The sequence below is a fragment of the Sorex araneus genome, chromosome 5 (assembly GCF_027595985.1).
Source record: "Sorex araneus isolate mSorAra2 chromosome 5, mSorAra2.pri, whole genome shotgun sequence".
Lineage (NCBI taxonomy): Eukaryota > Metazoa > Chordata > Mammalia > Eulipotyphla > Soricidae > Sorex > Sorex araneus.
Genome location: NC_073306.1, coordinates 144059890 through 144082803, shown reverse-complemented (window position 1 = coordinate 144082803; position 22914 = coordinate 144059890). Strand labels below are relative to the sequence as shown.

The window sequence follows — 22914 nt, the reverse complement described above, 5'->3', positions numbered from 1 at the left end:
CCAACAACAACAAAACAGAAAGAGAGAGAGAGAGAGAGAGAGAGAGAGAGAGAGAGAGAGAGAGAGAGAGAGAGAGAGAAGGAAAGGCAGCCAGTATTATTTATCAGTATTTTGACTCATTGGGGAAACTCAGATAAAAAGGTACCTTAGTTAAGCAAGGTTAAAAAGAGGGGAAAGAAGATGGAGAATCAAAATAAGAATGCTAAGAACATCCAACAGAGCATAAGACAGAAAGGCTCTGAAGAGGCGGGAGGTATCAGACCCACATGAATTTTGCAGCAAGTCTCCAATCAATGTCCAGAGAACCCAATGGAACACAGGCTAACTTGGCAGGGTGCAAAGGGAAAAAACTTTCCTTGGGATGAGAAGACAGCAGGCCTCCAGGGGAAAGTGAGCGGGAGGAACTGGACATGTGCTGGACCAGGAGCAGGGACTGTGTGCAGGTGGGACTCAGATGCGAAGGGAGAAGCAACTAAACACACTGTGGTGGGCAAAGAGCAAGCACCAGGGAACCCCACAGGAAGGCACCAGCTGAGAATGGCAGAGCAGCGCACGGGCTTTCTTCTGAGAGCAACAGTGAAAAAAGAGCAGAGACCAAGCAAACTATCCTGCACAGAACTACGTTGCAAGCATGGGGACAGGGCCATGCCTGTGATGCTGCGTGGCCACAATGTGGACACAGGCAGAAACTGCAGCAGCACATAAGACTAGAAGGAAAAGGAGTCTGGCAGGCAGCAGAAAAGCTCAGCGTGTCACCAAGGAAAGTGAAGCCATTCAGGTGCTCAGGCAGCAGACAGGCAAGTGGAGAAGGAGCAGCGAGCACTCACGAAGACAGACTCAAAGAAGAGAACACATACAGGCTAGGATGAGAGGTAGGAATTACTGATAGCTGGTAAATGTTACCAGGAGTTGAAAGGTACAAGAAAGGACATTGACTGAAACAACAAAATATGATTTCAAACTATTCAAACTTCAGTTCCCTCAGCTAGCAAATACTATCAGCAATCAATCTGAGCTTTGTTGTTACATTCAGTGCTGAAGTTCCACAGAATCTACGATCTGCTAATCCCAGCACTCCAACTGGAATACTTGTGTGGGCATCTGAACACATGCAAATAAAGCAGGAGAGCTTAAAGCCAAGGGAGGTGAGGAAGTATTAACTGCAATGACTGGGGACAGATTTAACCTTCCTAATAGTCTCTGAACTGAAGGGAGAAACTGAGAGTAGCTACAACTAAACAAGTTCAAGTAAGCAACACTGTCAAGATCATAAGCAGGACCAAAGATCCATTCTGACAGAAGACAATATAGCGGATGGCATGCCTATCTTACCCTGGGCCAACTCGGGTCCGATCCCCAACACCCATATGGTCCCCCAAACACTTCCAAGAGAGATCCCAAAGCATTACCAAGTGTGGCCGCCAAAACAAAAAACAATTTATCATGGAATTTCTTCATCTAAGACGCCAAGTTTTGTTTGTTTGTTTTCTTTTTTGGATCACACCAGTGATGCTTGGAGGACCATATTGGATGCTGGGGATTGAACCCAGTTCAGCTGCATGCAAGGCAAACTCCCTACCCACTGTACTATCACTCTGGCCCTGACACAAAACAGCATTGGCAAGAATGTGTTCACCCCTTCTCTGGGCCACCCAGACCACCAACAGCTCACACATCCTACAGTGGCCTCTGAAGGGATAGTAAATTCTCCGTGGAAACATGTCGTAAATGCTTAGTTGCTTTGCTACAGCAACACAGAAATTCAGTGACACAAATACAAAGAATTTCTTGAGAAGATATGGACTATAGTTGACACTGATTAACTGACAAGCCACTGAGACAGCAGAAACAGACCAATTTTCTCCCACACTCCAACCTGAATATTAACCAGCTCTTATAGAACTTCCCTGCAGGAAATAAGCTAAAAAGAATTCAATTCTGGGCCACTAGATGCACTGCAATGACCCTGATTAGATACCAGAAAAGAAACAGAATATCAGCTAAAGTTGAGTAAAACTAAAGTCTATAGTGAATATTGCACTCATTTTTAGTTTGTTTCAGCCAATGCACCGCTATTACATGAGATGTGAACACAGAGAACATAGACAAAGAAACAAGAGAGCCCTCTACATTAATTTGGCAACATTTTTGTAAGCCTAAAATTATTTCATGGGCTAGAGGGTAGGACACTTGCCTTGAATGCAACCGACCCGGGTTCAATCCCCAGCATCCCATATAGTCCCCGGGCACAGCAAAGAGTAATTTCTGAGTGCAGAGCCAGGATTAAGCCCCTAAGCATTGCCGGGTGCGGGCCCCAAACTGTAGAACTGTAGCACTGTCGCACTGTCATCCCGTTGTTCATCAATTTGCTCAACTGGGCACCAGTAATGTCTCCATTGTGAGACTTGTTGTTACTGTTTTTGGTATATCAAATATGCCACAGGTAGCTTGCCAGGCTCTGCCATATGGGCGGGATTCTCTTGATAGCTTGCAGCGCTCTCCTAGAGGGACAGAGGAATCGAACCCGGGTCGGCCACGTGCAAGGCAAACGCCCTACCTACTGTGCTATCGCTCCAGTCCAGGCCCAAAACTAAATAAATTGAATTAAAAATATAAAATAGAGAGCTGGACAGATAGTACAGAGGGCAGGGCACTTGCTTTGCATGTGGCTAACCTGGGTTCAATCCTTGGCATCGAAAATGGTTCCCCAAGCACCACTACGAGTAATTCCTTAGTGCAGAGCCAGAAGGACCCCCTGTGTATTGCTGGGTGTAGCCTACTCCCACGGAAAAATCCAAAATAAAAATAAATTTAAAATAAAATTATTTTCAAAAAAAATTAAGAGGGGGTCAAGTTTGGGCCATATTCAAGGCCTTACTCTTTTTTGTGTTTTCTTTTTGGGCCACACCTGGCAATGCATATGTGTTACTCCTGGCTCTGCACTCAGGAATCACCACTGGCGGTGCTCAGAGGACCATATGGGATGCTGGGAATCGAAACGGGTCGGCCACATGAAAGGCGAACACCCTACCCACTGTACTACTGCTCCAGCCCCAAGGCCTTACTCTTATCTAGGAGTGCTCAAAGGTCACTCCTAGGGGACTCAGAGGACCACATGCAGTACTAAGGATCAACCTGGCTGGCCAGCTAAGTACTTTACCTGCTGTACAATCTCTGGTATCTTTAATTATTATTTTATTTCAAAAGAAGCTAAATTTCTTTTTTTTTTTTTTTTTTGGTTTTTGGGTCACACCCGGCGATGCACAGGGGTTACTCCTGGCTCTTCACTCAGGAATTACCCCTGGCGTTGCTCAGGGGACCATATGGGATGCTGGGATTAGAACCCGGGTCGGCTGCGTGCAAGGCAAACGCCCTACCCGCTGTGCTATCGCTCCAGCCCCAAGAAGCTAAATTTCTTAACTTTACTAATTTCAAGGTGTAATAAGTATTTTACTTTAAATATTCAAAACAAAAAAGTTTTTTTGCATTCTATAAGTGTGTGTAAACTAAGTCAATTTGGGGTTTGGTTTGGTTTTGTAGGCCACACTCAGAGATGCACTCAGGGGGCCATATGGGATGGTCTGAGACACAAGACAAATGCCCTACCTGCTGTACTATCGCTCCAGCCTCTAAACTAATGTGCTGATTCAAGCCTACAAACATTAATTGAATTATTCTAATAGCTTAAAGGACAAACTAATTTCTATAGTAATAATCAATTGTGTAGGCCCATAAAGTTATGAAGTTTAACTTACTTGATATCAACACATACTTAACTCTAAAATAAAGATGATCTTTCCTCCATATTGTGTATTCCAGCAAATGAGGCCAAAAAGTCTACAGGGTTTTTAAAAAAAAAAATTCAATAAAGAAAGCTATACAATTTATAGAAGCATCCCATACACCAGCCCCAAATAATTAAGCCAAGGGGAAAAGGCCTTGCTAGCATGGATAATTCACATATAGATTACTATTACAGTGAAAATATAAATGATAATAAATTTAATCAATAAGCTGTCTATAAAAGGAAAGAGAGACCAAAAGGGAATGCCCTGCCACAGAGGTGGGGTGGGGGGAGGGGTACTGGGATCATTGGTGTTGGAGAATGGGCACTGGTAAAGGGATGGGTACTCGATCATTGTATGACAGAAATGCACTAAAGTTTGTAAATCTGTAACTGTACCCCACAGTGATTCACTAATAGAAAACTTTTTTAAAAAAAGCTGTCTATAAGTCATTTCCACAAAGGCCAGGAACACAGCGAAGAATGGTAGGTGAAAGCATGAGCCAGCTCGCTGCCATTCCCCAAAAATGAAAAGAAAAAAACTTAAACGCCAAATGGGTTAAGTGTTTGCCTTGCAAATGGCCAGCACTTGTTCAAACTCCAGCACCCCTTTAAAAGAGATCCTGAGCGAAGAGGCAGGACTGCACTACAGGCTGTAGCCCCCTATCCCACCAAAACACACTTCAAATAAAATTATATAGGTAGGTTAAAAGGATAGAAAAAGTCTGAGTGGTAATTAAAATTCAAAGAAAGCTGGCTGAAGAGACAGTATAGTGGGTAGGGTGCTTGTCTTACATATGGGATCCTGGCATCCCTTGTGGTCCCACAAGCATTGCCAGCGGTGACTCTTGAGTGCAGAGCAAGGAGTAACCCTTGAGCAACTCCACATGTGACACAAAACAGACAAGTAAATAAACAAATAAGGGATCAATAGTACAGTAGGTAGGGTGCTTGCCTTTTATGCTGCCAACGTGGGTTTGATACCTACCGCTCCATTTGGTCCTCCAAGCCCCACCAGGAGTGATCCCTGAGTGCAAAGCCAGGAATAAGTCCTGAGCACCACTGGGTGAGGCCCCTAAACAAACAAAAAAAAAAAAAAAAGGAAAACTACTGGCCTGTAGACATCCAGAGTACCTACCCTGGCAGAGGAGCATCTAACGTCCAACACCAGAAACTAAAGGGCCGGTCCTTACACTTCACATTCTCAATAATAAATGCTTTAAATATTTTTTAAAAGGGGGGAGGGGTACCCTGCGGGGTGCCAGAGAAAGAACCTGGATGTGGATGTGACCCCCAAATAAAACAACAAAACTGAAGAGGCCCAGGTATAGTTCAGCAGTAGACCTCCAATCTTGTAGGAATGAGGTGTCAAGTTTTATCACCAGCACCTTCCCACAATATGCCAAGTATGATCCCAGTTGTACTGCCATCTGGGGCGCCCAGGGCAGCAGCTAAGTGTTTTGAGCACCACAGCCAAGAGCCCAAACCCAAGGGCCCTACAGTAACAAAGTACAGACTACAGAGGCAACAGCATAGATCTGAAATAATAGAGACTATCCCCACAGACACTGAAAGGATAACAGCAGAATACTGTGGGCACCACTGTACTTCTAAACCCAACAACTCCATCAATCCAACAACTCAGATAAAATGGACACTGCTTGGAAAAATACAAACTACTAATTCAGAAGGGCATAGTTCACTTTGAAAGCAGCACAATAGTCCGATTAAAACAAGGAGATGGACCTAGGAATATATCCCAGAGAGGCAAAAAGGTACAGTAGAAGTGATATCTGCATTTGTATGTTCACTGCAACACTGTTTACAATAGCCAAAATCTGGAAAAAACCAGAGTACCCAAAAACAGATGACAGGTTAAAGAAACTTTGGTATATCTACACAATGGAATACTATGTAGCTGTTAGAAAAGATGAAGTCATAAAATTTGCATATAAGTGAATCAACATGGAAAGTATCATGTTAAGTGAAATGAGTCAGAGAGACAAACATAGAAAGATCGCACTCATCTGTGGAATATCAAGTAACAGAATGGGAGACTAACACCCAAGAGTAGTAGAGATAAGGACCAGGAGGTCCGCTCCACGGCTTGGAAAACGGCCTCACATGCTGGGGGAAAAGGCAGCTCAGATAGAGAAGGGAACACCAAGTAAAGGATGTTGGGAGGACTCATTTGGGTTGAAAGATGCATGCCGAAAGTAGACTATAGACCGAACATGATGGCCACTCAATACCTCTATTGCAAACTACAACACCCAAAAGGAGAGAGAACAAAAGGGAAAGACCTGCCAGGGTGGGGTGGTGGGAGGGATATTGGGAACATTGGTGGAGGAAAATGGGCACTGGTGGAGGGATGGATGGGTAACGGATCATTGTATGACTGAAATGTAAACATGAAAGTTTGTAAGTTTGTAACTACTATATCTCACAGTGATTCACTAGTTAAAAATTAAAAAAAAAAACAGGAGATGGGTAATGTAAGAAAGTTACTGACATACCTTATTAAGAAGGATGCAACAGTGCTCAACAAGGCGTTAAAGTAAGCCCAGCAACTATAAAAAGTAGTAACTCTCTGAACAATAGTATTTATTTTCATAACTCAAACTGGTACAATGTCCAAAAATCAAAAGGTGACCTATCACATAACAGTCTAAAAAAGAAAAGTCATAGAATGATATTGTGTCAAAAGAGTAATTGACAAAATTCAATCTCCATTACAAAAACCCTAGAAAAATACATCATGAATTTAATAATGTAATGAGCATCGGGTCTGGAGAGATAGTAGAGCATGTAAGGCACTTGAAAACTTGTGGCTGACAGAGGTTCAATCCCTGGCACTCCATATGGTTCTTTGAGCCTCACCTGGAGTGATTCCTGAGTACAGTCAGGATTAAAGTCTAAGCACCACTGGGTGTTGCTCAAAAATAAAAAGGAACAAAAACTCTACAGCAGACATCATACTTCATGATTAAAGATTAAGTTCTTTGGGGGCCAGAGAGACAGTTCAGCAGATAAAGCACTTGCTTTGTACATGGCCAACCAGAATCTAATCCCTGAGCCCAGAGCCAGGAGTAAACCCTGAGCACACTGGGTATGGCAAAATAACAAAACAAACAACAAAAAACTAAAACGTATATGACTTGTGTATTTGAAAGAAATCAAACATGACCAGTAGAGATGTATGTCATTTCCAAAGATTCAACAAAGTAACCATGTCAATTCTCTACCCAATCTCTAATCTCATAGTAGGGATTAACCATGTAAACCCTGAGCTGCTCCAATCTAATCTAATCCTAGGAAGATTATTTCTTGATACTGGAATACAAATTCAAAAATGTAAACACAGGGGCCTGAGAGATAATACAGCAGGTAAGGTTTCAATCCTGGGCACTCTATAAAGTCCCCTGATCCCCACCAGGAGTGATCCCTGAGGGCAGAGTTGGGAGTAAACCCTGAGTATCAGGGTTTGTGACCAAAAAAAATTTTTTTTTCTCTTTTTGGGTCACACCTGGCTATGCACAGGGGTTACTCCTGGCTCTACACTCAGGAATTACTCCTGGCAGTGCTCAGGGGACAATATGGGATGCTGGGAATCGAACTCGGGTTGGCCGCGTGCAAGGCAAACGCCCTACCCACTATGCTATTGCTCCAGCCCCAAAAATTTCAAGATAAAAAAATATCACTGTCACTGTCATCCGATGCTCATCAATTTGCTCAAGTGGGAACCAGTAATATCTCCACTGTGAGACTTGTTGTTACTGTTTTTGGCATATCGAATACGCCATGGGGAGCTTGCCAGGTTCTGCCGTGCAGATGGGATACTCTCGGTAGCTTGCTGGGCTCTCTGAGAGGGGCAGAGGAATCGAACCCGGGTCGGCCTCGTGAAAGGCGAACACCCTAACCTCTGCGCTATCGCTCCAGCCCAAGATAAAATAATATAGAAAATAAAATGTAAATGCAGGAGCTGAAGGGCCTCTTTGCATGCAGGAGGCACCACATAGTCCCCCAGTCCTTCAGAGAGAGTCCTGAGCACCAAGCAGAAGTAGCCAAAACAAAATTAATTTAAAACGGGGGATCATGGTGCCCAATTCTAAGACTTAATTCTTGGCATGCTATAGGCACAAGTTTCTTAAACTGCGAATTGCTCCCTGGGCTGGAGAGACAGTACAGCAGGTAGGATGCTTGCCTTGCATGCAGCCAATCTGTGTTCAATCTCTGACACTCCATATGGTCACCCAAGCCCTGCTAGGAGTGATCCCTGAGCGAAGAGCCAGGATTAAGCCCTGAGCACCGGTGAGTATGGCCCAAACTCCCTCCCCCAACAAAAACGTTAACCGAATCTGTTCTCTTACACAAAATTAATTCAAAATTCTAGTAAGAAAGTCTTAAAAGAAATGGGAATTATCCTGATAGTATTCATATTTTGAGTTTTATGGTGCCCAGGGTTTACTCCTGACTCTGTGCTCAGGGACCTCTGTGCAGGAGAACGAACCAGGTCCAAAACATGCAAGGTGCCTTACCGGCTGTACTCTCTTCTCCAGTTCTAAATGTGAGATTTTGGTGGGGGATGGAAGTACATTTGGCAGTGCTCAGAGCTTACTTCTGGCTCTACATACAGGTATCACTCCTAGTGGGGCTCCGGGAACCATATGGGGTGCCAAGAATCAAATCCAAGTCAGCTATGTGCAAGGCAAGCAACTTACTTGCTGTACTACCTCTCCAGTACACCTGAGATTTTATAAAACAGAGGCTTTTAAACTTGACTCCCCTAACAGCAGATACGTAAGTGGAAAACTGAAAAACTGAACTTCATTTTAAACTTTTGTTTATTTATTTATTTATTGCTTTTTGGGTCACACCTGGCAATGCACAGGGGTCATTCCTGGCTTATGCACTCAGGAATTACCCCTGGCGGTGCTCAAGGGACCATATGGGATGCTGGGATTCGAACCCGGGTCGGCTGCGTGCAAGGCAAATGCCCTACCCGCTGTGCTATTACTCCAGCCCCCTGAACTTCATTTTAAATTGAACTATTTTCTTTTAAAAAATTAACTGACTAAAAAGAGGTCTAGTGACTGAAATTATTTGCATATTGTGTTTCCAACAAGAGCCGTATTCAGAATTATAAAGAACACTCAAAACTGAAAATTAAAAATTTAAACTATTTAACACCTGGCGATGCACAGGGGTTACTCCTGGCTCTGCAGGAGTAACTCCTGGAATTACTCCTGGCGATGTTCAGGGGGCCCTATGGGATGCTGGGAATCGAACCCATGTCGGCTGCATGCAAGGCAAAGGCCCTACCCACTGTGCTATCGATCCAGCCCCCAATTTAAATTATTTAAAAACAGACAAAGCTGAGGACTAGAGTAATAGTACAGCAGGTAGGGAACTTGCCTTGCACACAGCCAACTGGGTTTGGATCCTCTGCATCCCATGTTGTCCCCCGGGTACCACCAGTAGTAATTCCTGAGTTCAGAGCCAAGAGTGATCCCTGAGCATTGCTGGGTGTGCCCTCGCCCAACAAAAAAGGCAAACCTTTGAGTAAGCACTTCACCCAAATGGTAACACAGAATGAATGACATGCAAAATGACGAATATCACCAGTCATTAAGGAAAAGCAAGTTAAAACCACAATGCCCCTACACACTTTTTAATTAAAATAATAAAACTTAACTACTGACAACATGAAATGCTACAAGGATGCGATGCTGAGCAACTGAAACTCTCGTCCATCACTGATAGAAAGTCAAAATGGTACGGTTTGCTTCTGCCCAGCTCCACTCCATGACTGATATCTACCAGACGCATGAAATTTTTCTTGTTTGTTGATTTGTCGCTACTATTATCGTTTGGGGCAACACCTGATAGTAAAGGTACATTCATGCACACAGCGGAACAGTACTGAACAGTGAAGAGGAAACAACATCAATCCAAGCACCACCCTCAATGAATCACAAAGCTACAACTCTGAAATGAACCAGCCACAAAAAGTTACATGCTATATGGCTCAATGTATGACTTCTCCAAAAGGCTAAGTCATACTGAGAGAGAATGGGCTGCAGGACCAGCAGAAAGGGTTCTTTGTGAACCATGAAACAGCTCTGGAACCTGCTGCCAGCAGACAACATCCATCGGACACGTGTTAAAATGCAAACTATTTTAAAACATCAATTTTACTATAAGCTAATTTTTTAAATTAGCATACAACTCAACTACTTAGGAAAATGCTTCGGTAATATCTGCTCAATTAAAACGACCTATGAAATTAGCTATTCCACTTCCAGGTATAACTGGGACTAAATTGATTATCAGTGTCTACCAAAAGACAGAGAAGAATGCATGGCAGGCCGAAGATGAGATCACCCAAACGTCCATCATGAAAAACAGGCACACTACATGCAAGTAACACATGGAAAACTCTACAACACGCAAAAAAGAACAAGTTGCCCAATCAACAATCTTTGAGTATTTCAGACATATTGAGGCCCCTGAGTCCTGGCACTGAGGTCCAAAAGCAGGCCAAGGAGCCAGAGAGGCAGGACAGCAGCTAAGGGGCTTGCCCTACACAGCCAACCTGGGTCTGATCCCCAGCACCACATGTGATGGCAAGCCCCACCATGAGCACAGAGCCAGAAGTAAGCCCTGAGCACTGCTGAGTGTTGCCCGAAAAAGCAGACCAGAGCCATCTGAGGGACCAATGAGACATCTGCCCCACAGTAGCAGGTAGGGTAAGGGAGCATCCGAGGGTGGCAGGAGTCTCCACTGTCGCACAATGAGCCACGTGTGTGAGGCACAGAACCTCAGCTGCACCCAGTTGTCAGGTCCCTCCTGGGTCACTGAAGCACAGCAATTGAGATGGCGGTGACTTCTGCACACGGGGAATGTCTACAAGAACACCCCGAACAACTTCCAGGTCCATCTCCTCCGTGACACATTTTCCGCACTAAAAGAGGAACTTAAATGATTATAATTCCTTTTCACTACAACACCTTTCTACCCATCTTTAGTGTTTGAAACTACACTGATCCCCACCCAAATGGTTTCCTTTAATAAAAAATGCTAAATACTATAGAAGTAGTCCTAAGTTCCCAATTAATCTCTCCATGAGGATGGATTATATAAAATACTATGTCAATTTCCACTACAAAAATTCTGTATTTTGTAGATAACGTGAATTACTGACATAATTTTAACCACCTATTCTGAAAACAGAAATCCCATAATGCAAAATTTATTTTATGTATTATGTCTATAATGTTTCACTATCAAAAGGCAGAAAGACAGTGCCAGAGCATATAGTATAGCGGGTCGAGAGTTTGCCTTGAACTTGGTCAACCTGGGTTTGATCCCTGGCATCCCATATAGTCCACTGAGAACCACCAGGAGTAATTCCCAAATGGAAAGCCAGAAGTAATCCCTAAGCATTGTTGGGTGTGACCCAAAATGCCAATTAATTAATTAATTACAAAGGCAGAAAGGCCAAAGTTCTTTTTAAAAAGAGAAAAATTGTTCATAACATGAAGCTGTAAAAATACCATTCTCTGGGGCCAGAGAGACAGTACAGGGATTAAAGCGCTTGTCTTGCATGCAGCTGACCCGGTTCAATACCACAAAGGTACTGCCAGGAGTGATCCCTGAGCACATAGAAATAATGGCTTTTGGGTCACAGCAGTGATGCTCTAGGACTACTCTCAGCTCAGCGCTTGGAGGTTGCTCCTGGTAGTACTTGGGATACCATGAGGTGCCAGGGACTGAATCTGGACCCCTGCATGCAAAGCCTGTGCTCTAGTCTTCTGAACAATCTCCCTGGGCCCATCATTCTCCTTTCAGCCCAAAAAGCAATGCCTAGCATAGCAGTGTTAACACTTGAGGCATATACAAAAGGAAAAACAGCCATCTGAATTCCCAACACAGAGATTTTACAAATAAGAGTCTCTACTACATGTTGTTTTCTAGTCCATAAGGTTTTCTTCACTAATTATAAAAATCATATTTTAAAGCAGAGATGCAAAAGAATAGTTATGATTATTTTTTTGGGGGGTGGTATAGGCCCAGAGCTAGCAATGGGATTACCTGGCTCTACACTCAGGAATCACTCCTGGCAGTGCTCAGGGGATCATACAGGATGCTGTGCAAGGCTAGCGCCCTACCTGCTATACCATCTCTCCAGCCCAGTCATGATACTCTCTATCTACCGATTTATTTCAAGGTCAACTCTTCACTTCAGAGGAAAGCCCCACCTGTGGCTATAAGAGACCCTATCCATCATTCAGAGGTGTCTTGTGTCCCCATTCCACAGTGGTAAGAGCTTGATTGACAACACCTCATGGCAGAGTTCCACTAAGTCCTGCCTGGTCTCCTGGGAGAGAAAGGTGTTGGGGGGCAGGGCTATATGCCACAGGCTCTGTTTAGCCACCGGCCTTGCCTCTGTAAGCCGAGGGCACAGCACCGAGCAGGCTCCTGCTGCCAGCCGGGCTTCTACAGGCTCACTTCTGCCTAGCCCACAGTCTTCATTTCTTTTTTTTTTTTCACCGTTAGTTTTGAGACCACACACAACATGGCAGCTCAAAGGGGCTACTGACATGGTGTTATGAAGTCAGACGTTCTGGGCAGTGCTGGGGATCTAAACTGGTGCTGAGCCCTTAGGGCCACCTCCCCAGCCCTTAGTTTTTATTAGGCAGCTGCATGGTGACACGCCCCTACCTCAAGGCCACCTTGATCAAGAGAGTCCTGGGCCCTGGCATCCTTTGGAGAATGAAGGCAATCTCCAGTCTTCCTCCGTCTTAGATGTCTGCCTCAGCCTTGTGATCCCCTCCGTAAAAGGGAGGGTGAGGCAAAGTCTCTTTGGAAATGCATAGTCAGTCACCGTTACTTGCTGACATTGTTTTGGAGAGAAGGTGTGCCCCCCCTCCCCCCAATTCACTGTTTGCAGGGAACAGTTCAGATACCCAGAATTACTCTAAATGGTGTGGACAGATAGTAATGGGGTAAGGCACTAGCCTTGCACACCACCAACCCGGGTCTGATCCCCAGCACCAGAAAAGATCTCCTGAGCCCCAACAAGGAGTGCCCAGAGTGCTGCTGGGTGCAGACCCAAAATATACACCAAAAAAATTACAGCAAACTGTTACCACCAAGTATCTTCAATCACAATGAGAACACTCATGAAGAAACTATACAACTAAAGATCCAGTTGTAAAACTTTAAGACTGTGGGAGTGAGAGAGCTATTCCAGTGAGAAGGTACCGCCTTGCATTCGAGTCCTCACGGTCCCCTAAGCCCGCCAGGAGTGATCGCTGAGCCCAGAGCCAGAAGTAAGCCCTGAGTGTGTGGGGGGAGGGGGAGAGGCGAGGTGAGAAGGAGGGATGACTTGACTATGTAGCTAAAGAGGGGAGGAGCTGGAGTGATCTTACAGCGGCTTCTGCCTTGTTCGGGTCAACTCGGGTTCATTCCCACATCCAAATAATGGTCCTGAGAGCACCGCCAGGGGTGATTCCTGAACGCGGAACCAGAAGCGAATCCTAAGCATCACCCGGTGTGTTCCCGATACCAAAATAAATCGAATAAAATGTACTGAAAGAAGAATTTTTCAGAGAGCAGCTCACATCGTAGAACAAGTCTGTGCGCTACATTTTATTCATCGAACTGAAGCAAAGAAAAATCAGAACGTAGCCAACTGACCCGTAGGAAAATTTTCTCCGTATGCAGCCGTGAGTTCTAACCCATTTTACTTCTGGAGAGTTCGCTGACGATAAAATTGAAAAGCGATGCGCGAATTTAACAGGCGAACGAGGGCCTGACTCAAACACCCGCACGCGCGGCTCCGCGGCTCGAACAATGCCCCCGGGACGGCACCGGCGGCCGTGTCGGCGACGTCGGGCTGGGGAAGGGCACACGGGGCTGCCCGGGGGCCGCGCGCCGGCCTGCTCGGGGCCCGCCGGGCCTGCGGGCGCGCGGCTTTGTGTGGCCGTGACAGGCGCCGGCGCGCGGCCCGCGGAGCTGTCAGGGCGCCGCCCGCCCCCCGCCGCCCCGCCCCCGCCGCTTACCTCCAAGTAGCCTCCGGGGGCGGCGCCGCCCGCGCCCGCGCCCGCGCCCAGGGGCCCGTTGGCCGCGACCGCGCCGCCCGGGGCCGCCAGGCCCACGGCCTGGGAGCCGCGCAGCGCCGCCGCCGGGCCGGCCTTGCCGCCGCTCGCGCCGCCGTTGCCCCCGCCCGAGCCGCCGCCGCCCCGCTTGTTCTTCCGGCGCTTGGCCCCGCGCTTGGCGTCGGCGGGGCTCATGGCGGGCGGCGGGCGGCGGCGGGGAGCGGGAGCGGGCGGCGGCGGGCGCGGGCGGCGCGGAGCTGAAGGCGGCGGCCGGCCGAGGGCGGGGGCCGGCGCGGGGTCGCTGCGGGCGGGGAGCGCCGGCGCGGGCGAGAGCGGCGGGGCGGCGGCGGGCGTGAGGCGCGGCGAGTCCGGCGGGCCCGGCACCGCCGCTGACCAGAGTTAGAGTCCAATATGGCGGACACAAGGGGAAAGGGATCCCAGTTTACGTCGGGGGAGGGGGAAGGAGCGGCGGGGAGGGGGAGGGGTGTGGGCGCCCTCCCCCTCCCGCCTCACTCCGCCCTCCCGAGCGCCGCTCCCCTGCGCCTCGCCCGCCCCGCCCGCCGTTAACGTGCAGCCGGCGCGCGGGGCACGCCGGGAGGGCGAGTCCGCGCCGCGCGCGCGGCGGGCCGGGGCGCTAGGCCGGGGACCACGTTTCCCGTCGGGCGGCGCGCGACCGGCGCCGGGCGCCGCGGGGGCGGGGCGAGGCGCTGACGTCACTCGACGCGCCCGGCCCCGCCCGCGCCGCGCGGCCTGCCGGGAGCCGTAGTTGGGCGGAGGGCCCGGGCCGGCGCGAGGCCGCGTCTGCCGCGCGGGATCCACCGAGCGCGGGAGCCGCGCTACTCCGCCTGTTCCCGGACGCCCCCCCGCGACGACCAGCCGGCGCGGGGTGGTGGTCGGCGCGGCGGCCGCCCAGCGACAGTGGCCAATGACCTTGGCCCGGCCCGGGTTCGAACCCGCCGGCTGCGCTCGCCAGCTCTGTGACCTTGGGCCGGCCCGTTCGCCCGAGTCCAGGTGACTCGCGGGGTGAGGTGGGGTGGGGCAGGGTGGGGGGCGATGCACGAGCCCTGGGCCGCGCCGACACCCAAGGCCGTTGGCGTGAAGCCTACCCAGCCGGTCCCCGTGCCCCGCCTGTCCTCGTCTGGGCCGCCGGGGCTCCGCGGCCCGATTCGGCCCGGAAGGCCTCACCGTCACCCACCCCGGGACGTCCGCGGGGACTGCACCTTCCGAAAACTCCATGCTGTCCCCAGCGGCCCCAGGTACCGTGGCGGCTCAACGGACGACTGGAGCCCCTTGCTGGAGCCCGGAGCCCCTCAGGGCCACTATTTGCAAATGCCATTTTGTCTTCCAGAACCCCAGTGCGCGGAGTTGAGCCCCGGGTGTCGGCAGGAGGACCACCCATATTCAGCAGCCCGGCTCACCCAAGGCCGCCCCATCCTCATACAGCGTGGGGCTTATGAAGGCTCCTCCCCATTTCTCCAGGTTTGCAATGACCCGGTCATTGAACTTGGGAGTTGGGGGTGACTGACGAGCCTCATCTCGCCGAGCTCGGGAGTGGGCACCCCACAGGCATATTCCCTTTCCCCACACACCCTGTGCTCTCCATTGTCCGGAGAAATCTTGGGCGAGGAAAGGAGCACTGCCATAAGCATGTGGCCCCTCAGGCTGTCCACCCAGAATCCAGGTTCGGCTTGAGTGCTGTCAGGTACCAACTGTCAGGTACCAACAGGTCTCATCTCATAGCTGGAGGGACTTGTCCAGAATCACCCCATTAGAGAAAGATCAGGTGTGACTTGAATTCTAAGCAGAGCACGGTGTGGTACCAGTGTGTCTTGAGAGTCTGGAGCCAAAAAAAAAATCTGAGAAAATGAGCTGAATCTGTACCTGTCATTCTCGAAGCCACTATGAGTGACACCACACTGGTTCAGGGAAATATGCTGCTTGGCCCTAGGACCTGAAAAAGCCAGAAAGCAGAAGCTGCAAATCTCAAATCTAAATGCAGTGGGAGTGCCATGAAAGGACCCAGATTGGGTGGGGGTGAGGGTGGGGAGGGAGGTGTTCCACACCCAGCAGCACTCAGTTCTTAGTCCTGGTTCTGGTTCAGAGATTAACCCAGATCGGACGCATGGAAAGCCAGTGCCCTGCCCCACTGTACCTATCACCCAGCCCCTGGGACTGAACTCTGACCACTCTCTTGTGCAGGAATGGGGCCAGAACACTCCAGACAGATGGCCAGGGTGCCCCTCTGGCAGAGGGAGGAGGCAAAGACATAAAACAGTCACCCCAAGTCTCACTACCTTCCAGAAAAGAAAGCTAAAAACGAAAGTAACACCCAGGACCAAGGCCTTACCTGAGGACCTGATCTGGATGTCCATCACTGGTCCTGCTTCTATTAGCTGATGTCTGATGAGGAATCTTCTCACTATTCCTGTCCCTAACGTATCCCTGAAGGTGAAAATGGATCCACCAGAAGTAGATCTGGATACATCCTGTCCAGAGCCAGCCCCCAGCCCAGAAAGGGTTGAACTTTAAAGTGCAAAGGTAGAAAAAAAGCCCCGGCTCATTTCAAAGGCTGCCCAGGCTTTTCTGTGTTGAGCATTTGTTGACTGAACAGGGCCCACCCACATAAACCCCAAGGGGCCTAACTCAGTCCCTGCAAGGGAAGTGTTGGTGCCATTTGTGAGCACTCTCTAGGCTTTGAGTATGATGTAGACAGGACCAGCCTCAGCGGTAAGATAAGGAGATGACCTCATGATCATGGAGGCACTGGCTGCGTGAGAAGGCAGCCAAGGTCAGCAATTTTTGTCAGTCTGAAACTTTAATTTGCTTTCATGCATAATAAATAAACCAAGACAAGTATGTACTGGTAACATACACTTATAAGGAAAATTAGTAAGTACATTACATATAACCAGTGAATGTAATATAATAATCTTTATTTAGAAGACCTTTCTTGTTTTTGTATTTTTGTTTTGGGGCAACACCCAGCAATGTTCAGAGCTTATTACTGGTTCTGGGCTCAGGAATCACTCATGGAAGGGGAGACCATTTGGGGTGCCGGGGATCTACCCATCCTATTGTTCTAGACAGCCTGTCCTAATTTTTCACCAGCAAAAAATAAATCAGTAACCTTGCTATTTTATTAATCATCTTTGGATGTGCATAATTTTTAAAATTTTATTTTGGCCGGGGCTAGAGCAGTAGCACAGCGGGTAGGGCATTTGCCTTGCACGCGGCCGACCTGGGTTTGAATCCCAGCATCCCATATGGTCCCCCGAGCACCACCAGGAGTAATCTGAGTGCATGAGCCAGGAGTAGCCCCTGTGCATCGCCAGGTATGCCACAAAAACAAAAACAAACAAAAAAATTTATTTTGGCCATCCTGATTTGTTTCCAATTAATGATTGGGTTTCATGCATGCAATGTTTCAAGACCACATACTCCATCAGCCTTTTTTCTTGGCTATTGTCAGAGCCCCCCTTATCTCCCCTTTTTAAAAAATGTTGACTGATGGGGCTGGAGAGATAGCACAGCGGGTAGGGCGTTTGCCTTGCACGCAGCCGACCCGGGTTCAAATCCCAGCATCCCATATGGTCCCCTGAGCATGACTAGGGGTGATTCCTGAGTGCATAGCCAGGAGTAACCCCTGTGCATTGCCAGGTGTGACCCAAAAAGCAAAAACAAACAAAAAAAAATGTTGACTGCTTAGCTGTAGCACTGTCATCCCGCTGATCAATTTGCTCAAGCGGGCACCAGTAACGTCTCCATTGTGAGACTTGTTACTGTTTTTTGGCATATAGAATACACCATGGGTAGCTTGCCAGGCTCTGCTGTGCAGGCAGGATACTCTCAGTAGCTTGCAGGGCTCTCCAAGGGATGGAGGAATCAAACCCGGGTCAGCCGAGTGCAAGGCAAACACCCTACCCACTGTGCTATCGCTCCAGTCCATGCTTAGCTAATACATGTTAAAATTCCCCTCAGTTGTAACGTACAAGCTAAACATACTATCTGTAGTGCTTGGTACAGTCTGAGGACCACCAGAGATAAATGGACTGTGCTTCAGTTTATCGAAGCTGGGTGTGCAGATTGCTTTTGTTTTGGAGCCACATTAGGCAGTGCTCGGGCACCAGATGCAATGCCAGGCAGGACTTGAGCCTGGGTCAGCACTATGCAGGCAAACCTCTTCCCCTCTACAACCTCTCCAACCCAGGACTAGAAGAGTCTACCAAGGATAACGATTAATAGTGTGAACCCAAATGAAACTACCGAAATCATTCAGGATTAACGGAAACTGTCCCCGGCGCCATGTAATCCCATCAACAGCCAACATCCAGAGACTATAAAACCAAGCTCCTAGAAGAGAGCGACGAAGTGTCTCTTGCCCCCAAACTGGGACTGGCTGTCTTCACCAGGGCCCCTCGGAGGGGGGGGTGATTTTCCCTCCCCACCCTTAGCCCCAGCAGCCAAAGACATCCAGAACCCAACCACAGCCATGCTCAAGGCCCTTTTCCACACATTCAAACAAGCCTCACGCAATGAAGGAGCCGGCAGAGGAGCCCACGTATGCAGGACTCAGGGCTGAGACCTCCAAGCCTGCTTGGATTGGGACTGGGCCTCTTCCGCCCAGATCCCCCATTTTCTAGTAGCTAGGCGGTCACACCCAGAAACTGCCCCCTTCGTTGTGTAATCCCATCAACTATAAAACCAAGCTCCAGGAAACGACATCTTATAGCCTAGTTCTCCCTCTCAGAACATGGGAAGCTACCAAGAGTTTTCCTGCCCACACTGGAGAGCCTGGCAAGCTCCCTGTGGAGTATTCATATGCCAAATACAATAACAATGATGGGTCTGATTCTCCTGACCCTGAAAGAGCCTCTAATATGGTACCTTTGGGAAGGATGAGTAAAGAGAGGCTGCTAAAATCTCAAGGCTCGGATGAATGGAGGTTACTGGGCCTGCTCGAGCAAATCGAGGATCAACGGGATGACAGTGATAGTGATTTAAAAGTTATACTTATGAAAAAAATCTCTTTAAATATCCTAACACGACTGGCACAATAGTACAGCAGGTAAGGCTCTTGCCTTGCAAACAGCTGAGCCAGGTTCAATCTGGCACCCCTTGCAGAACCCTGAAAACACTCAAGAGGAAACCCCAAACACCACCAGGTATGGCTTAAAAAGAAAAAAGAAATTTTTTTTTAATTCTAATATTTCTTGGGAAATGGTGGCTAAAGCCTGGAAACTTTTGAAAGGAAATCAATCCTATGCAATGCAGAAGGGACTAGCTAGCTACACTGCCATCCTACCAGACAGGCAGGTTTGGAGAGACACCTCATATTTCCAGTGAAAGGACTATGACTGTAACAAGCAAACCTTCACACTAGGGCTATTTTTCACAGCCTGAGGCTAAGTTTCCTCCATCTCAAAACAAATGGCACCTCAAAGATGTCCCAAGCTTGACTGTGATGGAGCAGCTTGGAAACTGGAAAAAAGATAAATTAACAACCCAGTAGAAGAGATTTAAGGTCAAATTAAGTGATACAGGAAGTAGGACAAAAAAGAAAGAGAAGCAGTGACAGCAAAGATGCATGGGAGTGCTGAGGAGAAACCTGCTCTTTGAAGGCATTTGAAACAGGAAGATGAGTAAGTGGCAACTATAACCACAAGCAACACAGGAATAGTGGTCACGGGGATGTGCCATACTGTCTGAGCAGAACAATGACATTCGAACAAGAAAGTGGGGAGCCGAGACAATTGGCAGTCCAGTCTTCACTGGACTGAGATGCAGAGCATTAATGGGAACTAAGAGGCCAGATGAAAGGAGCAAATTCCTAGAGTCCAGCACACAGTTTTCCTTCCCCTCAAGACATTGCCAAATTCCTAACAATAGAGAATAAGTAATCACACATTAAAAACAAGTAGGGGTGGTCCCTAAGCAGCCATTATACCAGAGGCACAGAAACCCAAAGGCTGCTGGCAGCTACTCTCGTGGACTTTGAACTAAACTACAGTCCCATGCAGCCCCGGGATGGGAAAGTGTTTTTGTCCCCATCCTTTTTCCCTCTCAGCAGCATGGCAACCACCACTGTTTTGTGTCAACTGAACAGAGAGGTAGGAGCTTGCAGTGATGGGACAGATGGGGAATTTCGCGATGGGGGCAGGGGGCCAGAACCGGCCCTGCTTCCTGCCCAAACGAGACCCCAGCGGCCTCCCACAAACAGCTCCCCCACTCCCGAACAGCCATGATCCCAGAGGCACACAAACCAATCTCAGAATGCAGCGGCTGCTGGCAGAAATACCTCTGGACTTTATACCAGAATCCCAAAACTAGGTGGCCAATTTCATGACCATGCAACATCATATGCTCAACAATAGAAAACGTACGCTCTAATGATGCCATTCTGACAGGTCTGACTGTTGGGGGGAAAACTCCAAATAACGATGGTGAGTTTTTGGTCAAAAATTGAATGTCATTGGGGCCGGATCGATAGCACAGCGGGTAGGGCGTTTGCCTTGCACGCGGCCGACCCGGGTTCGATCCCCAGCATCCCATATGGTCCCCGAAGCACTGCCAGGAGTAATTCCTGAGTGCAAAGCCAAGAATAACCCCTGAGCATAGCTAGGTGTGACCCAAAAAGCAAAAAAAAAAAAAAAAAAAATTGAATGTTATAGCAATGAGAGTTAATTGAAAATCATCTGCCACACAGGCAGAGGGAGGGAGGGTCTCTGGGGCTCTTGGTGCTGGATCATGTGCACTGGTGAAGGGATGGGTGTTTGATCATTGTATGACTGATACTTGATCCTGAAAGCCCTGTAACTGTTCTCACGGTATCTCGATTAAAAAGCATAAAATAGGGCTGGAGCACAGCGGGTAGGGCGTTTGCCTTGCACGCAGCCAACACGGGTTCGATTCCCAGCATCCCATATGGTCCCCTGAACACCGCCAGGAATGATTCCTGAGTGCATAAGCCAGGAGTAACCCCTGTGCATCGCCAGATGTGACCCAAAAAGAAAAAAGCATAAAATTAAAAAAAAAAAAAATTTTAAAGGGGTGGGACTGGAGTGATAGCACAGAGGGTAGGGTGTTTGCCTTGCACGAGGCCGACCCGGATTCGAATCTCAGCATCCCATATGGTCCCCTGACCACCGCCAGGGGTAATTCCTGAGTGCATGAGCCAGGAGTGATCCCTGTGCATCGCAAGGTGTGATCCAAAAAGCAAACAAAAAAGTAGGGGGGCTGGAGTGATAGTACAGCGGGTAGGGCGCTTGCCTTGCACGCGGCCGACCTGGGTTCAATTCCCAGCATCCCATATGGTCCCCTGAGCACTGCCAGGGGTAATTCCTGAGCACAGAGCCAGGAGTGACCCCTGTGCATCGCCAGGTGTGACCCCCCTCAAGAAAAAAAAAGCAAATAAAAATAGAAAATGGGCACTGGTGGAGGAATGAGCACTTGACCATTGTATGACTGAAACGCAAGCACAAAAGTTCGTTAAGTCTGTAACTGTACCTCATGGTGATTCACTAATAAAATATTTTAAAAAGAAATTGTCCACTAGATGTGTGAACAAAATTGCACTGAGGGATATAGAATAGAGGTATATATTCTTTTGGCTCATAATATCAAAAATATTAAAATAGCCCCAAATAATTAAGTTAGAGCAGTGTTTTCCAGGGTGGCAGAGCAGGGGACACTGGAACCATCCAGGGAGAAGTAGGTACATTGGGTAAAATAGAAAGTGGCTGTTTGCTCCCTTAAAGGAGATTTCCAGGATGACACTCAGTGTTTTTATTTTTCTGAAAAAGGGGAGTTAAGTCAAATACATCTGAAGACTTCATGTTAGTTTCATAAGTCTTCAATGAAACATGGTGTAGCAATAAAGAGGGTATGGAAGTAAGCTATGCAACAGGAAGAAATTTCAGGAACATGCTGAAATAAGATATCCTATATTCAAAATTGAACAGTGAATGATTCCATCAATAAAAAGTTCAAGAACACAGTAGCACTGTAGCACTGTCATCTCATTGTTCATCAATTTGCTCGAGCGGGCATCAGTTAACGTCTCCATTTTGAGACTTCTTGTTACTGTTTTTGACATCGAATATGCCACGGGTAGCTTGTCAGGCTCTGCCATGCAGGCGGGATACTCTCAGTAGCTTGCCGGGCTCTCCGAGAGGAACGGAGAAATTGAACCCGGGTCGGCCACGTGCAAGGCAAACACCCTACCCGCTGTGCTATCGCTCCAGTCCGAACTAAACCAATACTCAAAAAATAGCAGATTGTACTGGGTAAGAGTTGGGGCTTCCTACCCAAGGTGGAGGATGGGGTCACTGTGGTGGTGTCCACAATCCTGTATCTTCATGTAAGCATTTGCTGTGTCACATTCACTTAGCAGTCCTCTCTAATGGTTATTTTACAATACACAAGATAAAGTGAACTTGAGCCTGAGAGACAGAACAGCAGGGAGGGTACTTGTCTTGCACAGTCCGCACCTGGGTTCAATCTCTGGTACTCCATAATCTTCCCTAAATCCAACCAGGAGTTATCCCTGAGCACAGAGCCAGAAGGAAGCTCTGAGCACCATTGTGTGACCAGAAAACCAAAAAGGGAAAAATATAAATCGAAGAATTTCTTTAATGGAAATAACCACTCAGGAGCTACTGCAGGAACAAGATTCAGGGCGACTCCCCCAGTCCCACTGCCAGGAATTGGCTTCACTCAGAAACAAAACCAGTGTAGGTGGCCACTGAGAGGCCAGAGGGTGAGAGTTCAGGCTATACATGTGGAAATGGCGCCAATTCTGCAGAACGCAAATGAGCCTTTTCAAAAGGGTAGTAGACTAAAAACCTCCACAAAACTGATTTTCCACATAGCAATGAGAAAAAGCCAATGTCCAAGAAAGAAGGGCCAGAACAATAGTACAGCAGGTAAGGCGCTTGCCTTGCACACGGCCAACCCGGGTTCAATTCCTGGCATCCCATATGGCTGCCCAAGCACTGTCAGGAGTAATTCCTGCGTGCAGAGCCAAGAGTA

General features: G+C 48.1%; 1 protein-coding gene across 3 annotated transcripts in view; it reads right to left on the bottom strand.

The window, feature by feature from the left end:
• The window catches only part of FAM193A (family with sequence similarity 193 member A), a 97073-nt gene extending 83106 nt beyond the window's left edge, over positions 1-13967 (bottom strand). For all 3 annotated transcript variants that reach the window (XM_055139215.1, XM_055139217.1, XM_055139216.1), the window contains exon 1: positions 13852-13967. The gene's annotated coding sequence lies outside the window, so the exon portion shown is untranslated. The remainder of the gene's footprint in view (positions 1-13851) is intronic.
• Positions 13968-22914: the final 8947 nt, after the last annotated feature.